The following is a 25,274-nucleotide window of genomic DNA, read 5'->3' as shown; positions in this document are numbered from 1 at the left end:
ATATATATAGTAGGTCTTACCCTCAGTGTGCCTTATTAGATGTGCAGTCTTGGAGTGCAAGGACTCCTTGCTAATTACAAACACCCAGGGACAGGTGGAAGGGGTGCTAATCAAGGTGGAAGGAGTCTCATCCTTCCAGTGTACATACATACACACAGTACAGAATACATAGGGAGAGGGGCCCTAGATTCCACACCCAAAGCACAATGTGAGGTGCTACCTGCTGAGACTTGTAGTGCTGCAAGCAGAAAATTAAACATATGCAGTTGCACACTCTAACCATGCTGAACCTAATAATAATACTTCTAAATTGCATCAAAGAGGTTCTTAGCATAATGATGGCCAGAATTATGGGCTGCCCACCATATCCAGGTGACCTCCATCAGGCAGGTACATAACACTCCTAATGAACAAATACAGGCCACGGGAGCCCCCAGGCCAACCCAGCAGAACTTCCCCATGGCATCGTACTAGTGTGAGATTTAAAGTGAAGGTTAAAGAATAATAAACGCCTATGTGTAAAGTCCTACATAAGTAGGAGGTTATAATTAAAAGTGTAAATAATTTACTACATATATAAAAAACAAACTAAAGAAGTGAAAAAGTGTACATTATGATGCCATGAAACAGTCCAGCCACACTAGCCCAGGGAGCCCTGCACCCCAATACCAGTCCCATTGCCAAACCACCCCTGAGAGCCCCACCGAAAATACAGAGTACAGTATAAGAGAGCACCAAGAATATATTGTAGCATGGAAGTAATATGAGAACAAGACTCAAGAAAACCGTAATCACATCCAGAAAGTGCAGCTGCAGCTGACCAAGTAGAGCCCCACGGATGAACTACATGGAAGGTCATCTAGTTACAAAAGTGGCTGGCTTTGTGCTAAACACATCCCGATAACAATGAAAAAATAAAGTAGGGAGAGAGATTGGACAGAGCCGCAAACTCTGACCCTACTTACCGAAGGCAAGAGCCAACTGCAGATCTGTCGTCCAGGACCATACTAGAGGTCCACCAAAGCTAGGAGCTCAAGCCCATATGATTGTAGAAATCAGAAGGTTTGATATAGGAAAATAACAGCAGGTTGAAAATCCCTTGAGTGGGAGGAGGTACCAAAGGAACTGGACTCAAGAACTCCCTGCAAAAGGTCGTAGACCAAGTAGCAGGGCACTGATGCAAAAAACAGAGAGAGAAGACTGCAAACTGCACCCTTAGGGCCTGATTCAGAGCTGAATGCTCTGACCAGAGCGCTCGCTCTGAATCAGGGCCCTCCTCCATGAAAATGGAGCGGCCTCCTGGCCGCTCGCATAGCTGTGGGTTACCACCCACAGCATATGCGAGCGTCCATGATGATGGTCGCGATGGTCTTGACCATCGGGCTTGTGACGGAGACCCTGCAGTAGGGTCTCGCTGCTGCAAGCCCTGGAGTGATTTTGGCTCTATCAGAGCCAAAATCACTCCCACTGACATCACTACTGATGTGAGTGGGGCCGGCCCCAGACGGTAGGCGTTCCCATGGGAACGCCTCTGTCTGGCAGGCACGCACCCGTCATGCCCACCAAAGGGGCGTGCTGTCAATCAACATCGACAGCACGCCCCCTTTGGTGCGAGACCCGGAGCGATGGAGAGCCCGTTGCTCGCCGGGTCTCGTGCATGCGCGCGACGGAGCTTAGTGAGCCCAGGTGAAGTCGAGCATCCACTCCCACCTGGAAGAATGACCAGGCCAGGACAGTTGAACCACGGCATTAAAAACAAACAACATGAGACTTGCAACTGAGATGGAAAGGTGCTATCGACACTTACTTCCTGGCTACCCCTAGCTCCTCACATCCACGGCTGCAATAGCCACACCGGTAACGAAAGAGTAGTTGGGCAAGGAATATGAAAGAAAACCTGGTGAAGAATATCCAGTCATCCTTGAACAGCCATGGGTCACTTCCAAGAACAACTGAAAAACCAAGAACCACACTCGGTGAGGCCAAACCAGAGTCACCAGGAAGACTTGACGTAGAGAAGCACTAGATAGGCCTGGGAGTCCGTGCCACTAGGCATCAGGGAGAGGACTAATTGGGATGCACCAACTAGAAACACACTAACTAGGATGACATATGCACCAATAAAAAGATTAATGACACCTGTCAACTAGGATCACATGTTTACCAATAAAAAGATTAACACCACCTGTCCCCAGAGGGAACCAAGAAGTGAACCAAAATCAAAGCCAAACCTCAACAAAGTTAAGTAGTAAAATAACAAGCCACAAAGGAGAGAATGCAGAGCAGGCCAGTTAGCGGCAGAAACCCAGAAGAGCCTGAATACTCCTTCATAGCTGGAGACACCAAACCAGAGGGCCACGAAAACTGGAAAGAAGACAGGATGCATTCAGTAATTCATCAAGTAAAGAACTTAATGACCCCTAGTGTAATAAATACAAAGAGCAACCCAGAAGAGATAAGCCAGAATAAAAACAAAACTCTTTAAATTTCGGAATAGATGAAAAAGGAACAGACAGTAAAAAAAAAAACAACAGCCACCTAGAAGCAACACTGCAAGCTCACTTGACTGACAAGGGAGTACTACTGCCCTGCCACATGGGAGTCTTGTTGGACACCATAAGCGCATTTGCACAGATAAACTATAGAATGATCATTGACAGAGAACACCTGTCCCCTAAGATGGAGTAATATTGCTGCTGAAAGAATATGTGGCTAAGCAAGGATACTGGAACTTACCAGCAGGGCTGACACATCCCTCATGCACAACATGCACCCTAGCAGGGAGCCCTTCACTGTAATGCTGGCAGAAGATCCAAAACACACATTGTACACCTGACAATGTATATCGCTCCAGGAAGTAGGGATAACGGCTGAAGTAAGACCATGGACAACTATGTACCATAAAAGAGGCCAATCAGCCGAGAGATGAGCTAAGAAGCGATAAGTAATGATATGGATAATTATGCTCAACCTGATAATGGATATAACCCCATAAGAAGATATACAGCAGATACAGGAACTGAAAATAGTTGGCTAGTCTGACCAGGTCTATCCAACCGAGGGGAATAGAGAACTAGTAGAGTAACCAACAGATAATACCTGATGCAGTAGGCTCTGTTCGCCAGGACAAGGTGAAGCATCAATATAAAAGGAAATGTGGAATGTAGGAAAGCTCTTAGGCTGTAGCGCTAAACTGATGAGAAAAGAGGTACCTTATAGGGACAGATGTCTGCTATTACAGCTCTTTAGGTGTTATGTCATGTGTGAGCTGTCGCACAGTGAGCTTGTTACCCTTGTAAAGGGATGTGTGTCAAGAGTGCCTGTCTAGGAATGTGGAGCAAACCTCTTACCTGTGAGTGACAAGTAGCTGCATGGTCTCTCTGTGGATTCTTACTGACCGCTACTCAACTTTGCAGATACCAACACCCTTCTGCAGGTAGAGTACCAATATGTTCCGTAGGCGGTCTGAGAATCTACGCTCTACATCTTGGTCTTGGAGACTGGCACTACTTTTGTAAAAGCTGCAACCTGTGTAAAACGACTAACAGAGTTGTTAGTAGAGACATGTATTGTCCCACTAAGGGACTGCAGTCTATAACTCACAGAATCACAACAGTGCAAGGACGAGAATCCTCAAGTACTACCATGAGAGGAGTAAAGAACTCTTAGGCTAAAGGAACTGAATCAGGGAAAGACACCACTTTACAGCCCCGTAACCTAAGAGTGCTCTATTAGCGATGTACATGTACAGATATATATTTACATATACATGACAAGGCGGACTCCTGAACCAATCTTTGTGCCAAGAGCAATAGAGAGATCAATCCTTACAGTACAAATGCAAATCGTTTATCTGTGAGCAAGAGGTGTGAGGTGACGGTATAATATCTCGCTAGTAGGGAGAGATAGTACTAAGCATTGTTAAGAATGGTTGTGGGGCCTGCGCACTGAGAGGATGTTACTTCTAATGTTGGGCTGCTGCTCTTAGGTAGCTGACCCTATCTTATTAGGTGCACAGTATAATATAGATAGTGCTGCGCTCAGCATATTATCTAAATAATTTTATGTTATACTGTAAGGATGTATTCAGACAATGTAGAGATGATGATTGTAACCCATTAAGATAATTGTAAACCAATTGAGTAATAGCAAATAGATAATACTAAATATAGATATGTAACAATGACTCAAGGAGGTATTGTTAAAATAAGCAAGTTTACTGGTGTAAAAAAAAACGGTATAGCAATATATTCAGCATCAAATAGTATATCAAATGAAGGTACATTCAAAAGTGCCCCACTGGCAATCAAAATAAATCCAATTGACACTAGATCCTTGTCCTTGTTCTAGTCCATAATATTGCAATGCAGAGAAAAAAGTTGTGCTCAAAGTTCATAGAACTGGGGCGCCCCGCCAGTCCTAAAGTAGTAGAAGTCAAATGTTTGGTAGGTAATTACCCAAATAATTGCCTGGATCGTTGCCCAGGTGTTATTCTCAGGGTCTGGAGCTTGACTTGCTGGATTGTGACTAGGGAAGACTCTGGACTTGGCTGATCTCCCAGGACAGGCACCTGGCGGCGCTTTTGAGCTCGGATGCACATCAAGACCCGTACCCCGGGAAGCGGCTGCTGTCTGGGAAGGGAATGTATACGGCTTAGGCTCCAGGGAACCACCGCCGTGACACCCCCTCCACTACAGAGATACTTACCCTAGTCAGTCTCAACAGCCATCCTCTGTAATCCCCTGCCGGCTTGTTGCAGAGTGTACGTCTCCTCTTTGTCTCCTATCACTTCCGGTCTTCGGTCATGTGATTGCGGCTTGTACGTCTGACACCGCGGTCTGAATATAGCTGGTGAAAGTTGCAAGGGCAGGATCAGTGGGTGGAAAAGCAGTATCTGTATGTAGTCTTCAACGCGTTTCAGCCTAGCTGGCCTTCTTATGGGAGTGTAACCATAATATGGTCCTCGTGTGCAGGGCTGCCATCAGAAATTGTGGGGCCCAAGACTGACAAAATAGACAGGGCCCCTGGGCCCCCCCTCTCCCCTGCACTACTGCTAAGTCTCATTAATTATAACTTATCTTATCGCCTTGTCAGTGGCGTAACTATAAATTTTTACCTTTACACTTACCTTTATCCACGCTCCGACATCTGCTCCTCCTTTCGGCATCCTCCCGGGCCGGCCCACTCTGCATGATGGGAGAGATGTTATGACGTCTCTCCCATCACCCAATGCAGAAGCTGGAAGAGCCCGGCTCCGGCAGTGGGCGCAAGGCAAGCAGCCGATGAGAGTCTGACTCTCATCGGCTGCTAAAACAAACACACAGCTGCCGGCGCCGGCGGCTGTGTGTTTGTTATACTACTTGTGTAGTGCGGACTGCACTTATGTGCGGTCCACACTACTGCCCTGCCTGGGTGACTAACAGATGCTAGAGGTCCAGTAGGACCTCTAGCATATGTCTCCTCCTAGATGGCGGCCATTTTGGGAGGGTCATTTTCAGCAGATTTCATGGGGACGGCTAGTCTGCATGAAATCTGCAGCCTCTGCGCCCCCATGCCACCGCGGGGGCTGTAGTTACACCATTGTGCCTTATGCTTATTCCTTCTGGCTACTTCTCCTCCAGGGCTGGCTGGCGCTGCTCCTCACATGCGGCGGCTCATCTGACCTCGCCATTCCAGCGGTGTGAAGTCATGCACGCCAACTCCACAGGAAAACAAATGTATTAAACAAGAGCAGGGGCAAACACAGGATTTTCTTAGGGGGAGGGGGGGTTTCTAATAAATATATATATATATATATGTGTGTGTGTGTGTGTGTGTGTGTGTTTTGTTAAACACACACATACACATATATATAATATATACAGTATATAACAAATATATTATATATAACACATATATACACACTAAAACACACATATATACGCACTAAAACATACATACATATCTATACACACTAACATACATTCACATATATACACTTAAGCACACACTAACATATACAGATATATACATACACATAAATACACACACTAACACATACAGACATATATATACGCATATATACACACTAACACATACAGACATATACATACACATGTATACACACTAACACATACAGACATATACATACGCATATATATATATATACTAACACATATATACGCATATATACACATTGACACAGACATACACATATATACACATATAGGGACTGATTTAGACTCGTTCCCTATATGCGTATGCTCGCTGGATGCAAATGCAAATTTGTCAAAGTGACACCACGGGAAGTGATCGCTCGCCAAGGCATAAGCACACCCACCATGTCTTAGCAAGCGGCCACTTTGTGTATGCGTACGCCCAAACGCACAGGCAGAGCCGCCCACCAGCACCACGTCATCTCCAGGAAGTGTATTAAAACATTGGTACATCGAGCACCATCGGATGTGAACACAGTGCTTGAGGGAGCTTTACCCTACCGCAAGCATTGCAAGGAAATCAGTCTAAAAAAAAGGTAAGTGACGTGTACTATGACGCTGTCTGTTAATTATGCATGCCTCTAAAACGGCGTTGAAACACTCAGGCACGCCTGCGTTTGCATCTCCAACCCCCTGCCTGTTATTAGCGTCCTGCCCCTGTTACAACCCACAAACGGCCTCTCCTGACACTCATTACACTGGGCTGTCTTTGCAGGGCGAGCGGTATGCGATCGCAGTGAGTAGTTTGCGCATGCGCAAAACGAAGTGTGCGCATGCGCGTACACAGAACATCGGGCCGCTTGCGAGCACACGCATATAGCGAACAGGTCTGAATCAGGCCCATAGTGTGTATATATATATATATATTTATGTATATGTCTGTGTTAGTGTATATATATTTATATATATGTGTATGTATATAATAATTACTAATAATAATTTTATTTATATAGCGCTTTTCTCCTAAAGGACTCAAAGTGCTTTACATTTACAGTACAAAATACAAAATAAGCTTAAACAAGGGACATTAGTGAAATGCTTGGGTGAATAGGTGAGTCTTGAGTCTATTTTTGAAGGATTCTAGAGTGGAGGCCTCTCGAACTGTGCGGGGAAGTGAGTTCCAAAAGGTTGGAGCCACAAAACTGAAAGCTCGACCCCCAGACGAATTCCGTGAGATTCTAGGTACTGTTAATAGTCCTTTGTCAATGGATCGCAGTAATCGAGTGGGACAGTAAGGAATCAGAAGCTGTTTCAGGTACCCTGGGCCATGGTCATGAAGGGCTTTGTAAGTTATTAATCCAATCTTGAAAGCAATTCGCCATCTGACAGGCAGCCAGTGAAGGGAGTAGAGAATGGGTGTTATGTGGCTGGAATGGGGCTGGTTGGTTAATAGCCTGGCAGCTGCATTTTGTACCATCTGCAAGCAGTGTAATTCTTTTGCTGGGAGACCGAGGTAGAGGGCGTTGCAGTAGTCTAGGCGTGATGATATAAATGCATGTATGACTTTATGCAGATCTTCTGAGGTAATTAAGTGCTTGATTCTGGCTATGTTCCTCAGATGAAAGAATGAGGATTTGATTGTGGCTGATACCTGTTGTTTAAGTGTCAAGCCACTATCCAGGACAACACCAAGATTCTGCACTTGTTTAGTGTTTTGTAATTCTGAACCCCCAAGCGTAAGTCCTGTTGGTTGGCTATGCTGTAGCCCTGTCCTGTGACCTATCATAAGGACCTCTGTTTTATCAGGGTTCAGTCGCAGCCAACTGGCACTCATCCACTCCTGAAGCTCAGCTAGGCAGCCATTTAGGGTTGTTATTGGGTCCTTTGTACCTGGAGCAAAGGACAGGTACAGTTGTGTATCATCTGCATAGCAGTGGTAGACCAGGCCATGACGTCTGATTATTTCACCCAATGGTAGCATGTATACTGCAAAAACCATGGGGGATAGTATAGAACCCTGTGGGACACCGCATGGAAGTGGCACTGGTGATGAAGAGTTTACTCCAGAAGAAACTCTCTGTGACCTGCCAGTGAGAAATGATTTGAACCATTTAAGGACTGTGCCATCCAGACCACTCAATTAGACTCCCATGGTCCACAGTATCAAATGCTGCTGAGAGATCCAGAAGGATTAAGATTGAACAATCACCTCTGTCTCTTGCCATCAGAAGATCATTAAGCACACATACCAGGGCTGTTTCAGTGCTATGTCTTCTCCTGAATCCTGACTGGAATGGATCATAAATATCATGGGTAGACAGGTGGGTTTCCAGTTGCATTGCCACCACTTTTTCAATGACTTTTCCTAGAAAAGGAAGGTTTGATACTGGTTTATAGTTGGTCATGCAGTCGGGGTCTAAATTAGATTTTTTAAGAAGTGGTCTAACAATATATGTTTGTGTTAGTGTGTATATATGTGTATGAATATGTCTGTATGTGTTAGTGTGTATGTATATATTTATGTATATGTCTAACATACTGTACATACACACTAACACATACAGATATATACATACACATGTATACACACTAACACATAGACATATACATAAATATGTATATACAAACTAACACATACACAGATATATATATATATATATATATATATATATATATACATATAAATGTATACACACTAACACATACAGACATATACATATGCATATATACACACAGACATATACATATATACACACTAACAGACATATTCATACACACTAACACAAACAAACATATACATACACATATATATATATATATATATACACTAACACAGACATATACATAAATATATATATATATATATATACACACACTAACACATACATACACACTAACACAAAGATATACACATACACATGTATACACACTAAAACATAGACATAATATATATATATATATATATATATATATATATATATACATACATATACAGTCAGGTGCATAGATATTGGGACATTGACAGAATGTTCATATTTTGGCCTCTATTCACCACCACAATGGCTTTGAAATGAAACAAACAAGATGTGCTTTAACTGCAGACTTTCAGATTTAATTTGAGGGTAATTACATCCAAATCAGGTGAACGGTGTAGGAATTACAATGGTTTCTATATGTGCCTCCCACTTTTTAAGGGGCCAAAAGTAATGGGACTATCAACTCAAAAACTATTTCATGGACAGGTGTGGGCTATTCCCTCGTTATTTCATTATCAATTAAGCAGGTAAAAGGTCTGGAGTTGATTCTAGATATGACATTTGCATTTGGAATCAGTTGCTGTTGACTCTCAATATGAGATCCAAAGAGCTGTCACTATCAGTGAAGCAAGCCATCATTAGGCTGAAAAATCAAAACAAACCCATCAGAGAGATAGCAGAAACATTAGGTGTGACCAAATCAACTATTTGGAACATTCTTAAAAAGACAGAACACCCCGGAGAGCTCAGCAACACCAAAAGACCCAGAAGACCACGGAAAACAACTGTGGTGGATGACAGAAGAATTATTTCCCTGGTGAAGAAAAACCCCTTCACAACAGTTGGCCAGATCAAGAATACTCTCCAGGAGGTAGGTGTATATGTGTCAAAGTCAACAATCAAGAGAAGACTTCACAAGAGTGAATATAGATGGTTCACCACAAGATGTAAACCATTGGTGAGCCACAAAAACAGGAAGACCAGATTAGAGTTTGCCACACAACATCTAAAAAAGCCATTACAGTTCTGGAACAACATCCTATGGACAGATGAGACAAAGATCAACTTGTACCAGAGTGATGGGAAGAGAAGAGTATGGAGAAGGAAAGGAACTGCTCATGATCCAAAGCATACCACCTCATCAGTGAAGCATTGTGTTGGTAGTGTCATGGTGTGGGCATGTATGACTGCCAATGGAACTGGTTCCCTTGTATTTATTGATGATGTGACTGCTGACAAAAGCAGCAGAATGAATTCTGAAGTGTTCCGGGCAATATTATATGCTCATATTCAGTCAAATGCTTCAGAACTCATTGGACAGCGCTTCACAGTGCAGATGGACAATGACCCGAAGCATACTGCAAAAGCAACCAAAGAGTTTTTTTAAGGCTAAAAAGTGGAATGTTATGCAATAGCCAAGTCAATCCCCTGATCTGAATCCGATTGAGCATGCATTTCACTTGATGAAGACAAAACTGAAGGGAAAATGCCCCAAGAACAAGCAGGAACTGAAGACATTTGCAGTAGAGGCCTGGCAGAGCATCACCAGGGATGAAACCCAGCATCTGGTGAGGTCTATGCGTTCCAGACTTCAGGCTGTAGTTGCCTGCAAAGGATTTGCAACAAAGTATTAAAAAGTGAAAGTTAGATTTAGGATTGTTTAGTTTATCTCATTACTTTTGGCCCCTTAAAAAGTGGGAGGCACATATAGAAACCGTTGTAATTCCTACACCGTTCACCTGATTTGGGTGTAATTACCTGCATATTAAATCTGAAAGTCTGCAGTTAAAGCACATCTTGTTTGTTTCATTTCAAAGCCATTGTGGTGGTGAATAGAGGCCAAAATATGAAAATTCTGTCAATATCCCAATATTTATGCACGTGACTGTATATACACACACTAACACATACATATATATACATATGCATATATACACACAAACACATACATATATACACACTAACACATACATACCCATTTATACACACTAACACATACAGACATATACAAACACAAACATACTTATACTTCTGAGGCACCAGCTGGTTGCTAATGGGTGGTCGGCAGTTTGCATTATAAGGCCCCACACCCCTCTGAAATGACACGATTTGCGGGTGTGCGGGGGACGGTGCTTGCCGCATTAGCTCTGCCCTCATTACGATCAGACGGACACCTTGCATTATTAGACCCCGCCCCTCTGACATGATGCGATTCACTGGGGGCATGGCTTGCCAAATTGGCTCCGCCCCATTACGATCAGACCAAAGAGGAGAATCGGTCCATCGGGAAGGGAGGGGAGATTTCCCAGGCCTTGCGTGAGTGTAGGTATATATAGGGGTGTGTCTTGAGAATGGTTGGTCGTATGTAAATATCCGTATGCCGATTGGCTACACTGATATTCAGATTCATTAGTGAATCCACCTATCTGTTATTCTCCTGGAAGGGTTATATGCAGATAACCAGTAGTGAGTCAATTCAGGTCCAGTGCTTGTAATTTCACTGCTGGTAGTTTCCTGTTTCTATGTATCATGTCCTTAAAGTTTATGCATGGTCCACATCTTGTTATGTTCTTTGCCATTAACGATCTGCCTGCTTGATCTCTGATATTATATTGAATAGTGGGGCTCTTTATATGATTCTGTTGTAGAAGCATCTTCTAAACATTAACTTAGGCTATTCATATTAATTATAATGATCATAGGGCCAATTCCAAAACATAAATACTAATATGCCACCTAATCACCAATAAGAGAGTGTGTTAATAAAGCTGGTCAGTGACTTAGATTATAGTAGTGATTCTTAGTGCAATGTTACTGGGTATATTTATTTTATTTAGTTATTAACAGTTTTTTATATAGCGCAGCATATTCCGTAGCACTTTAAAACTGGAAACATTAATAGAACAAAACTGGGTAATAACAGACAGATACATAGGTAGGAAGATCCTGCTCGCAAGATTATAATCTATAGGATATATAATTATCTTTTTTGGGAGATGAATAGCCCCCTTGTGAGGTGTGGGCATAATTACTGAGTTATGTTGAACTTGAGGTCAGTTAATCTGGCAAGATAAGAAACAGTCGGCCTGTATCTTGTATATGATGTGTTGAAGCTAATAACAGATAGTTTTGTACTGGTGTTGAGATGAGGTTATTATCTTATGATACTTCTTCTGAATGCTGTTTGTCCTTGCGATATTTTCCTCTGTGATGTTGGCAGATGAATATCATGCTAGTAAAACTGATCCTAGGGCTCCTACAAATTAGGCTTACTATAACCAGTAGATCAGTTGTGGTCATTGCTAATTGTCTTTGCTTTCTGCAGGTATAACTAGTTGATCAGTTGTGGTCGTTGCTAGTTAGGAAATCCCTTATCTGATAAAAGTAAATCTATCAACCATAAACAATAACACCAATAATCTCAAATTCACTGCTAACTATAGCAAAACAATGTGTTGAGTTCTTAGACCTAAATATATTCATAATAGATGGCATCATACACACTAACCCTTTAAGAAAGTCAGTGAATGAAAACAGCTTCATCCTCTATACCAGCTGGAACCATCCCAACTGGCTTAACACCATCCCTAAAGGACAGTTCCTAAGACTCAGGAGGAACTGCTCTAAACTAGAGGACTTCATCACACAAGGCTAAGAATTATCCACACAATTCATAGAAAAGAAATATAAAGAACCCATGATAGCACAAGCATTTGAAGATGCCAAGTCAGGTAACAGAATCAATTTACTAACATATAATGACACAAACAAAAATAAGAAATAGGAGATCTTCTTCAATACCCAATATTCCAGACAAGCCAAAAAGTTAGAACATATCCTCAAGAAGCACTGGCCCCTATAATTAGGAGATGATGTACTAGCCAACCATTTACCAACAAGACCTAAATTAGTCTACAGGAAAGCCACAGATCTATGATCAAATTTATTATGGAACCATATTCCACCCAGACAACTGAAACAAACTACCATCAGCTCGGCTAACCCCACAAATAGATTTTACCACTGTGGTACATGCCAAGGTTGCATAAATGCAAAATCCTGCAGTACAAACCTACTACAATTTTCAAATCCTACAGTACAGACAAACCATACACTATGGGGCATATCCAATTAGCCTCAGAGTTTACCCCGTGGCTAATTATCGTACTGGTCAGAACTCAATTAGCAGGGAGTGCACGCGCGGGTGTCCCCGAGACCACACACGCGAGTCCCTGCTATTGGGCTTTACCTCTGTAGGTGTGAGGTAAAATCTGCGTGAAGCCGCCCTAATTGGCCTCGCGCGGAAACAGTGTGTTCCCGTATGCGAGAGCCGATTTAACGTCGCAGGGAAAAAGCTATTTTATTGAATAGCTTAACCACGCGCCACGGGCATTTCACGCCTCAATTACTCGCGGGAGAAGTCCCGCGGGTAATTGGATATGCCCCTATAAAGAAGAGTTTGACATGCAACAGTAAGGGGATGATCTACCTCTTAGAATGTGCATGCCAGAAACAGTATATAGGAAGGACTGTGAGATCACTTAAAATACAGATCAGTGAACATATCAGTAACATCCAAACACTTTAAAGATTACCACAACAGTGACCCCAGATGCCTAAAGTTTCTAGCCATTAAAAAAGTCACACCTAATTGGAAAAGAGGAGACTTTAACCTTAAGATTAACAAAACAGAATTTAGATGGTCCTACGAACTGCAGACTTTTGCCCCAAGAGGACTTAATTTAGATGAGATTAAATCCATTATCTGTAAAAAGCAACAAATAGCAACAACCACAACTGATCTACTAGTTATTGTAAGTCTAATTTGTAGGAGAAATAGGATCAATTTTACTAGCATAATGTCCATCTACCAACATCACATAGAGTGCATTATCGCAAAGGACAAACAGCATTCAGAAGAAGTTTCATAAGATAATAACCTCATCTCAACACCAGTACAAAACTATCTGTTATTAGCTTCAACACATCATATACAAGATACAGGCTGATTGTTTCTTTTCATTTTTATCTTGCCACATTAACATAACAACTCAATTATGCCCACACCTCAGAAGGGCTCTCATCATCCATCTCCCAAAAAAAGATAATTATATACCCAGTAACATTGTGCTTAGAAGCACCTCTATAACATAAGCCACTGACCAACATTGTTAACACATACTCTGATTGGTGATTAGGGGGCATATTAGTATTTATGTTTTGGAATTGAGCCTATGGGGGTGATCTAATTATACGCGAATTGCTGTAAATATGAACAACAAAATTTGGGCGCTCCAGAAATGGCTGAAAGATGCAAATCTAGATGCAGCTCACCACTAAGGGGTAGAGAGAGACTGCTGTAAATATGACCGCAATAATAAATATGAAAAACCTAAGTTAAGATTTAGAAGATGCTTCTACAACAAAATCATATAAAAAGTCCAACTATTCAATATAATATCAGAGATCAGGCAGGCAGATCGTTAATGGCAAAGAACATAAGCCCATGTGGACCATGCAGAAACTTTAAGGACATGGTACATAGAAATAGGAAACTACCAGCAGTGAAATTACAAGCACTGGACCTGAACTGACTGACTACTGGTTATCTGCATATAACCCTCCCATGGGACGTGGATCCACCAATGGATCTGAACATCAGTGTAGCCAATCAGCATACAGATATTTAAATATGACCAACCATTCTCAAGACCCACCCCTATATATACCTACAACCATGAAGACCATGCCAGGTAGGCTGAAACACATTGGAGACTGCATACAGGACACTGCTTTTCCACCCACTGATTCTGCCCTTGCAACTTTCACCAAGGTTGCTGCTAGATCCTAGTTGGAGAAGGGACCTCTCTGATGTCGCAACCATGTGACCACTGCAGAAGGGCTGGACTGCTCCAGTGTTACCATCCAAGTGGGCATAGAGGGAGAATATATTTTTATGGTGAGCATAGCAAGCCACTGTGCCCGAAGTGTGGCGAGCGAAGCGAGCCCACGAGGGGCCACTTTGGCCCCCTGTTCAGATAATTTCCCCTCCCCCTTTGGTTGCGGGTCATGTGGGTGTGACGTCAGAGGTCCTTTGAAGCACCCAAGTCTAGACTTAACCCTTTCACCAGCTATACCCAGACTATGGTGTCGGACGTACAAACCGCGATCACATGACCGAGGACTGGAAGTGCTAGGAGACCACATCCAGCAAGAAGCCAGCAGGGGATTACGGAAGATGGCTGTCGAGATAGACTGGGGTAATTATCTCTATAGTGGAGGGGGTGTCTTGGTGGCTATTCCATGGAGCCTAAGCCATTTACATTCCCTCCCCAGATAACAGCCGCCTCCCAGTGTACGGGTCCTGGTGTGCATCTGAGCACAGGCGCTCCACCAGGCGCCTGTCCTGGGAGATCAGCCAAGTCCAGAGTCTCCCCTAGTCACACTCCAGAAAGAGAAGCTCCAGACCCGAGAAGAACACTCAGGCAATGATCCAGGCAATTATTTGTGTAATTACCTACCAAAAGTTTGACTTCTACTACATTAGGACTGGCGGGACACCGCAGTTCTATGAACACAACTTTTTTCTCTGCATAGCAATATTATGGACTAGTGCAAGGACAAAGATCTAGTGTCAATTGGATTTATTTTGATTGCCAGTGGGGCACTTTTGAATATACCTTCATTTGATATACTATTTGATGCTGAATATACTGCTACACAATTTTTTTATGCCAGTAAACTTGCTTATTTTAATGATACCTCCTTAGCCAGTTGAATCATTGTCTATTTGCTATTATTCACTTGGTTCACAATTATCTTAATTGGTCACAATCATCATCTCTACATTGTCTGAATACATCCTTACAGTATAATATAACTTTATTTAGTTAATAGGGTGAGCACAGCACTATCTTTATTATATGGTGATAAGCATAGCTATCTTACAGCAAACCTTAGCCAGGTAAGACTGAACTCACAACGGCAGCATTGTTTAACCTAGGCTGTCTGATAATACAGTGTACTATCATATGTTTCCTGAGAAACTCACACAAGACCGAACTCAAGACTGTTGAGAAGCTGTAATTCTAACCATTACATCATCTTGTGCTGTACACTGACTAATTGTGCCCCTGGAGCACAGATATACAACTAAACACACACAAACATAAATACTTTCGTGCAGTGGTCCTGGAAGTACTCAATGCGTGGAGTGGACAGAGCAAGCTCATTTTCCATCTTCCTGTTTTAAAAAAGCATTTTAAATATGGCCCCAAGATAGGAGCCATATCAGATATTAAACTGATGAGAACAGATAATACCACTTGATCTAAGCCAAAAGGCAGAGAAGCAAAAATATATATGAAAAATAATAAAAAAACAAGGGTGCCTCCTAGTACAATAATCGTGAAGTCAACACCAAAGTGTGAAAAGAGTTTTAAGTGAACCTGTACCAATGTGTATAACATGTAACAGCTTATCTCAAATCCTTAGTGAAGGTCCTCATAAGGTCACTGGCATCAGTAGCATTTTTAACAGTTGGAATCCACAATCCATAAAAATAGACATACATAGCATAACACCATTTACAATTTCAGAGCTTCAGTAATAAAAAATTAATGCCCGTACATTAGAGATAATAAAACATAGCTTATCTGAAAGTCAACATACAGCACAGTACCCAACGCATTTCATCCAGGTGGTTCTCTCCTCTAGACTACCTCAGGGGTAATGACAAGCCTAATGACAGCTAGGAGTTTAATTATGGTAATTGCTAGCCCTATATGTTTTATTAAAGATGGTCTCAAAAGGATATCCTATATCCTGAATAAGGTGTATAGTTATACTTAAAAATTTTCCTAAATCGTCTGGAGTCACAATAATAGATACAAATTATCACGACAATCTCACCAACATGTCTCCAAACTACCACATATTTGTATAGGTAACAGAACCTTAAACCTCAAATATGGTGACCACCAGAACCGGAAGTGGTGCCACAACAAATTATGCATTTCCCCTGTGTCGGGCTCTTAATTCAATGTAATGTAATAGCCACCAAAAATATGGCCGCCGAACCGGAAGTACCTGGACTGCGGCGTACAGGAGATACATCAGGTGAGTATATTCAACCAAAAACATGGCCGCCAAACCGTAAGTATCCGGACATCATAACATCTACATACTACACTTAATGTAAACTTTTGGGACAGATCAGCTGGGTGCCACACTACCGGAAGTCACACAAATGCATCTAATTTATCACCATATTCGCTCATTGGGAATTATCAAAATGAATCAAGAGCCGTAACCCATACATGCCATCTTGCTTAAGGGCAATTGCCAGTATCTCCTTATGTGCCTATAAGGAACTTAAAGGAGAAAACATTTTTACTAAAGCAGACTACCTATCTATAATACCCATAATTAAAAACATTCAAGATGATAAACATATTTTCCAAAACATACAAGATAATACAAATATAAGTCTGGGAAAAGAATTTGCATCAAGGAGAACACAGTTTTAAAAAAGAACACAATTTTGTGGAGATGTGCTCTTTTATTAAAACAGTAGACACTAATAGTTATGTGCATATTAATAGTGGCCATTTGAGACGTTGGAAAACAAATATACCCAAACCTCAATTTCGTAGAATTCACCGGAATTGTAGTGAGATCGCTAAGAGTTGGGAACAAATTGTTTTTTTTATAGCGGAGTTATCCCAAGGGATAGGTAGAGGAAGCAATGAATGAGACCCTGGATGTAGATGGAAAAGACCTACTGAGATATAAATGTAAAACAGATATTAAGACGAAGGGAAGTGATTCTATGCTTTTTATTAAGAGATACAATAGCCACAAGAGATATATTAAAAGTGTCCTAAAGAAACATTGGAACATATTACTGTTAGATCCTATACAGAAAGAAGTGTTACCTAATCAACCAGAAATTGTATTTAGAAAAGCGCAGAATCTGAGAGAGCTTCTGGCCCCCAATTAAATTCATGAAAGAAGGATGAGGAATACTCTAATGAGTTATGGGTGTTTTCAATGCAGGAAGTGTATTGTGTGTAATTATATGGCCAGACCTGGCAAAAAAATGTATAATATGGAGAAAATTAGAGTTATAGTAGACTTACCTTGATAACTGTTATTCTTCAAGGTCCATAGGGTCCACAGAGATACCATGGGGATAATGTGGTTGGAGAGATCCAGGCATCAAAAAGGTAAAGCTTTCAGCACCCAGGATGCCTCGGGTTCTCCTCCATATATACCCCATCCCTAGCCACAGTCCTTCAGTTTTCTTAGGCAGGAAAAGGAAAGAGGAGAAGGAAGAGCAATCGTACACCAGAAACACTCTTACAAAAAATGAGGGAATCTGTGACTGAAAGAAAAAAAAACCAATGCAGCCAGGTGTGGACCCTATGGACCTCGAAGAAAAGGTAAATCTGGATGCCATCAGGGACACTGCGTTAGCAGATCCTGCCATAGAGGAAGAGGATATGGACTGTCTATGGATAGATTCTGTATGTCAGTGAACCAATGAAGTCTGGGCCAAGCCGGAGCCACCAGTATTACTGTTCCGCCTTCCTGCTTGAATTTCCTGACCACTCTTGGGAGGAGGGAAATCGGAGGAAAGAGATACACAGCTTGAAGTCCAATCTTACTGCTAATGCGCCCACAAAGGCTGCTGACGGGTCTCTGGACCTAGACCCGTACCTGGGGACCTTGTGGTGTGACGTGATGCCATGAGACCTATTTCTGGTAGACCCCATTTGTTTACCAGGAGCTGAAACACTCCTGGATGGAGAGACCACTCTCTGACGTGTATGTCATGACGATTTAGGAAGTCTGCTTCCCAATTGAGTACTTCCAGTATGAATATAGCCGAGATGGCCGAAAGATGAAGGTCTGCCCAAATCAGAACCTTTGTCACCTCTTTCATGGGTGCATAACTTCTTGTGCCTCCCTGATGGTTGAGATAGGCTACTGTAGTCACATTGGATCTGCCCTGGAACAGGTCCTGTGCCAAGATAATTGCTTTGTATACTGCTCCAGAATGTTTATTGGCAGATGACTTTCTTGATTTGTCCATCTTCCCTGAAAGGTGTGATGACCTGTCACTGCCCCGCATCCACGAAGACAGGTGTCTATGGTGAGAAGCACCCAATTTGGAATCCAGAATGGACGCCCTTTGTTCAGATGGTCCTTTTTCAGCCACCACAGGAGGGAGTGACGAACCTCTGGAGTGAGAAGGATCCTCTGGGACATTATTAGATGATACTATCTGTTCCACTTGGAGAGAATCAATTTTTGCAGAGGCCTGGAATGGAACTGAGCATACCACACCATGTCGAAGGTCGATACCATTGATCCCAGGACCTGCATCGCTGATAGATCTGATACCCTTTGCTTGCATAGTAGTTTGTGTACTCACAAACAAAGGAAAACCAAGAAAAATACTGCACTAGTTAGTAAAGATAATATGTATAATATTTGTGAAACCCCATATACTTCAAATAATCAATAAATATAAATTATAATATATATATTTATGTAGGGGGTGCAGCCTGTGACAATGCTAAGCACATCCAAATATACAGAAGAAAAAGAATGTCTATTACAGGCGCACAAAGAATATTTAAAACATAACTTTTAATTAATCTTATAATAAGCATATATAACTAAAAAATCAACAGCGAAATATTAAAAGGAAACAAACAGATGTATCGGGACTATAAACAAACATATATAGTGTAGACTAGACCATAGAAAAAGTGTTAATAAAAAAGTGTCAATAAAAACACTTAGTGCCCCGCTGTGTGATAGATATACAATGAATGGATAATTCGTCTGAAGTTATGAGAGGGACTGCATATCAATCTCTATATAATATATAATTATAGCAACAATGTAGTCATATATCCCACTCTCAATGTATAAATATGACCAGATAAAAATCTAAATATAGCTCTTAGTGTGGATCATTACCACAGTATCGAGTAATATTATAAGTGATGAGTGTACTCCTATCTAAATCTAAATCGTAGGATAATAATGAAACCGGGATAGGTATGTCAGTAAAAGTATCCCTGCTAGCTGCATGCAGCGCTGTATATAATCGAAGCCGCTGGGAGCCCTGAGTATCACATGTGCATTACCCCTATTCATCAGCATGTGTAATACACATTGCCGGTGATTATGCTACGTAAGCCAAGATGTCACTAATGCTGTCCGGGTAAAAAGATATGATGCAATATGTGTACACTGATGACCAAATGATCATTGACCACACAAAAAAATGAAAACACTATTATATCATATGGAATATTCCACATAAGCAATGATTCTTGGAGATAGTTCACATAGATAAATCATAATCATAAATGATCTTTATTAAATGGGTCAAATATTATTAGTGTGAAGAGTGGCTGCATATGTTAGATAATAAACTTTATCATTGTAAATAATCACAGTCACATTCTGTCTCAATATTGAGACTCAATGTAGAAGGGCTCTCCTTATTGTGCAAGTAAGTATTGTTAAAATATAAAACGGCTGAATGTATTACAATGTTTGATAATGTGCTGCTTTATACAGCAAAGCGGTAAGATTCGTGCTGAGTATGCCCTATAAGGTAGACAGCATCCATATATTAGTCCTCAAAACATTCCCAAATGTGTATTTGTACTGTGCATAGATTATATAAAAATGAGTAAATAAATATAGGTACTGGTTGTATGCTGCAGTAAATTAGCCACAGATGGTGGACACGGAGGTAAATATTTTCAGGACGCTAACACAGTCTATGAATTCAGCATAGCTGAATGTCCTGCATAATTTTGCATATCAGCTGTTCTTAGCGTCTTGCCTTATTATATATAATAGGTCACAGTGATTTAACAGACATCACATATATAGTTATTCGTCTTTTACATAAACAAACATAAGGTCACACATCGGGACCTGCCGCCAACGCGCGTTTCACTGAAAAGAGCTTTATCAAGGCTAACCAGATTGCCCTGTCTGGTGTTCTAATATACATATGTGTATCCAATCCAAATTCATTCTTCCAGTCACATGTCAATCTCCATCAGGTGCATTCCACTCATGTTAATCAGGCCAAATAACCATTCATATACTCTAAATGCAAGGGAAAAAAGCGCATTGATTAAGCATATTCCCCGCAAGAAATGTGAAATATAAAGATAGTCTGGCGATTAAACTTATAGATTAATAGTTACTAAACAATAATGTGTCTATATTCTCCTCTATATATATATATATATATATATATATATATATATATATTACAAATCAATGCATCCATACTATTAAATCTTATATCCAGCAACAGGTAATCTTAATAAAATTATATATAAAAAATATGTCATTGGATAGATATTATTCATCCAATGATAAATCTATAAAAAAATCTAAGTTGTTAAAACCAAAAATTTTTTTTATATAAAAATAAAATCTATATATAAATATGATACAATAGATCTACAGTGAAATACAATGTATAACTATGAAAAATAAAATATGTGAAGAAAAAAGTGCCAAACCAATATAGTGTGCTAAAAATCTGATAATCAATGTGTACCCCTAAAAAATATTAAAAATAAAAAAAAACAACCTGTGAATAATACCTATATTATAAATCATAAATGTGCTACCTAAAATAAGTGTATAGGATATAGGTAATATATACCTATAAAATAACCTAACTTAGTGTATGTTGATTTGTATCACATATTAAACATTAATAGTGTATATATATATATATATATATATATATATAGTATAATGTGCTCATTCTCACACAAACATCAAAAGAAAACAATAATAACCATAAATATTATTATAAATAATACCTATTAACAATAGATAATATTGATCCAATTATTATGAATCATATCTATAGATAGTATAGATTAAAACTACTCTACCTACTCCATTATTAGTTCCACTGGTGGGAGATGGATGGATGTACTGATAAATAGGACATATAAAGAATCGATCTTATGACCTCATAGCATCATACCTTTACTGCTAGAGATTTTCTGGTCATTGTTCTGACCAATAATGAAATCATATTCTAACCTCTATTTGGAAAAAATGATGAAATATACACGTTCTTACAAAAAAGCTGAATAACTATTCCCCTCATTCATTCCTCTTGGGGAAATATTATAATATATAATATTACTCGATACTGTGGTAATGATCCACACTAAGAGCTATATTTAGATTTTCATCTGGTCATATTTATACATTGAGAGTGGGATATATGACTACATTGTTGCTATGATTATATATTATATAGAGATTGATACGCAGTCCCTCTCATAACTTCAGACGAATTATCCATTCATTGTATATCTATCACACAGTGGGACACTAAGTGTTTTTTAGTGACTTTTTTATTAACACTTTTTCTATGGTCTAGTCTACACTATATATGTTTGTTAATAGTCCCGATACATCTGTTTCCTTTTAATATTTCGCTGTTGAATTTTTAGTTATACATGCTTATTATAAGATGAATTAAAAGTTATGTTTTAAATATTCTTTGTGCGCCTGTAATAGACATTCTTTTTCTTCTGTATATTTAGTTTGTGTACTCTCAATGATAGGGCCACAATCTTGTCCTCTGGTAGAAAGCCTCTTTGTGCCTGAGAGTCCAGAAGTGCTCCTAAATATACCATCTGCTGTGTTGGAGAAAGAGGGGATTTCTTCCAATTGATGATCCACCTGTGTTTCTGTAGGCAGGCTATGGTCAGCTGAAGGTGGTGTTGTAAAACAACTGGAGTTTGTGACAATATCAGGTGGTCATCCAGATATGGTAGTATTCTAAGTTCCTGACACCTGAGATAGGCCGTCATGACTGCCATTATCTTGATAAATACCAGAGGGGCTGTTGATAGGCCAAAGGGCAGTGCATGGAATTGGTAATGTTGCTGTCCTTACCATCAGTAGTGACCCTGCGTGCTACTACTGACATTGCTGATGCTTTAGAAGCTAAAATTCCAGCATCTATTGCAGCTCCTCCCAAGAAGGAGGCTGCTTCCCATATGTGGTAGATATACCACATATGGGAAGATATCTGTTCTCTGGTAGCATCTGGTAGAGAGTCCTCCAATGCCCCCGTCCATTCCTCAACAGCTTTTGCTACCCAGATTCCAGCCATAGCTGGACGAGTAGCAGCTCCCGATGATGAAAATATTGCCTTAAGACATGTTTCAATTTTCCGATCTGTAGAATCCTTCAGGGAAGATACTGACGCAATAGGCAACGTAGCATTTCTAAGTGCATCACATGAGCATCCACAGTATTAGGTACCTCCCACTTAGTACATTCAGAAGATGGGAAAGGATACAACGATGTTAATCTTTTATGCACATAAACCGTTTATCCGGGTTACCTCATACTTCTTCCATAAACTCAGTGAGCTGCTCAGATTTAGGAAACTCCGTTTTGACCACCTTCTGGTGTTTAAACACTGGAGCCTTCTTACTATGAACTGGTTCATCATCCTGAATATCTAGGATTGATTTAACTGCCCTCACTAAAGAAGTAACATCCACTGAGGATAGATGGTCCTCCTCTCCCGAACTAGACCCTGGAGAAGAACCCTGCTCATTATCTCATTTGTCTGATGATGCATCTGCATCCATATGCCGAGTAGACTGATAAAAAGATAACTTGCGTTTAGGCGCCTTAGTAACTACCGGTCTGCTTGCAGCCGCTTGAGCATAAGCATCCATCCAGGAAGGATATATAGGTGTAAACATACAGATGGGCCCAGCTAGTTTCTTGCTCAATACGCCATGTAGAGCACAATGCATCTCGTGCCACACAGTACACCTTGAGTCATGCCACACAGAATGTTTTGTAACGGAACGTAGCACTGGAAAAAAGTCATAACGTGCAATACAAGTTTTTGTCCACCAGTCACTTTTCCTAAACTATACAGCACATGCTTCAGATTTCCAATGTATTTTCTGTATCACCACCCGATGATTGACTGACAGAAGCTGTGATTCAGTACACTATAGTACAGCGTTCTCATCATGGAATCAGGGCTGTAGAAGAATGTGTAATAAAGTATTTAATCATTACAGTACAGTGTGTGCGTGTTTTGTACTTTTTTTTAAATACATTTTTTTTTATATTTTTGTCTCAGGGGCTCAGACAGGGGTCACAGGCACACACAGCTTTCACTGAGACGTGATGAATGTTTTTACATGTACTGTACTAGTATAGTATGTAGAAAGGAGGACGCATTTTTATTATTATTACACTGCGCCCTCCCAAACGGCAGTGGGCAAAAGGATTCAGTAAATGGATGTGAAATCCTTCTTGGCTTAGTGGTAGTTTTGCATTGCCATGGTCAAAGGTAAAAGGTTCAAATCCCACCACAGCCTAATATGTTGTAATCATGATTACTTTAGATTCATTCCGCAATATATATTTTTTTTTTATTAAGTACAGGGCGGATTGAGGCCATCCACACCAAATCGAGTTTAAGATACACCCACTGGTGTTGTGTGTTCAGGAACTCAAATGCAACCTCAGTTCTAAGTTAGACCACTTGATTTCTTGTTCCATAATGTTTCACTGGTGTATGGAAAGCACTGCATTGCTCCACAACTCCCCCGCACCCTGCAATGGCACACCCATACAGTTATGGGGTGCAGGGACTCAATTGTCGGGCTGCAGATGCACTCCCAACATCAGGGGCTCAGATGGCTCAACTGTGGCGGCCATTTTAGTACTCTTGCATATCGTGGTGTTATGAGCTGCTACAATGTCCCTGACCCTCTAGGGATACATTAAACGGGCCTTTTAGTAGCGCCAAGCCAAGGCATGACTCGGTAGTGCAAGCGTTTTTTTAATGCAACTTTTTACCTTCAAATGCATTTGAATTACACAGCGATGAGATCTGCACGCTAAACACTGTTACAGTATCAGTGACTGTAACGTAGCATTTTGCGTGTAGATACACCCGCACTCGATCACAGAACATAGGCATACTGCATATCATTTTAATCAGCAGAAGCTGCTTGTGCTATCAATTTGCATCGCTGTGTGATTCAGACACATTTGAAAGGTAAAAAGTTGCATAAAAGACGCTCGCACTAAAGAGTGACGCCATGGCATGGTGTGCCTAGAAGGGCTGTTTAACGTGCAAGGATGCTGGATGTAGGAGTACCCATCTCTGTATGTATTTGTATAAATACAAAGTCAATAGTAAGCTCATCCGTGTGCACTCCACCCACCCCCTGCTATTTTTAATAATAAAAATGTCTTCCTTTCAAAATATTAGACTAGTACATGTAAATACAGTACCCCACCATTAGAGAATAATTCATCCTATCTCTTTGAAAGCTGTGTGCGTGTCTCAGTATCAGTTATACAGTCATAAGAACACAGCAATTACACTACTGTAAAGTTATGTAATTGTACTGATTTGCGTCCCATTCTAAGAGCTTATGTGATATTATATATTATATATGGTATTCAGTACAAATTTTATCAGTGGAGCACTTGCCACCCAGAGGTTAAGCGCTGTATTACATGTTGTGGCTTATCTTTC

At 40.7% G+C, this 25,274-nt stretch overlaps 1 pseudogene; it reads right to left on the bottom strand.

Annotated features, from left to right (window-relative positions):
* Nucleotides 1-15,846: 15,846 nt before the first annotated feature.
* On the bottom strand, nucleotides 15,847-16,026 carry LOC148517765 (U2 spliceosomal RNA; annotated as a pseudogene).
* Between the last annotated feature and the right edge of the window lie 9,248 nt (nucleotides 16,027-25,274).

The sequence above is a fragment of the Taudactylus pleione genome, unplaced genomic scaffold (assembly GCF_031769625.1).
Source record: "Taudactylus pleione unplaced genomic scaffold, aTauple2 ptg000211l, whole genome shotgun sequence".
Classification (NCBI taxonomy): domain Eukaryota; kingdom Metazoa; phylum Chordata; class Amphibia; order Anura; family Myobatrachidae; genus Taudactylus; species Taudactylus pleione.
This window is presented reverse-complemented; position numbering and strand designations above follow the sequence as displayed.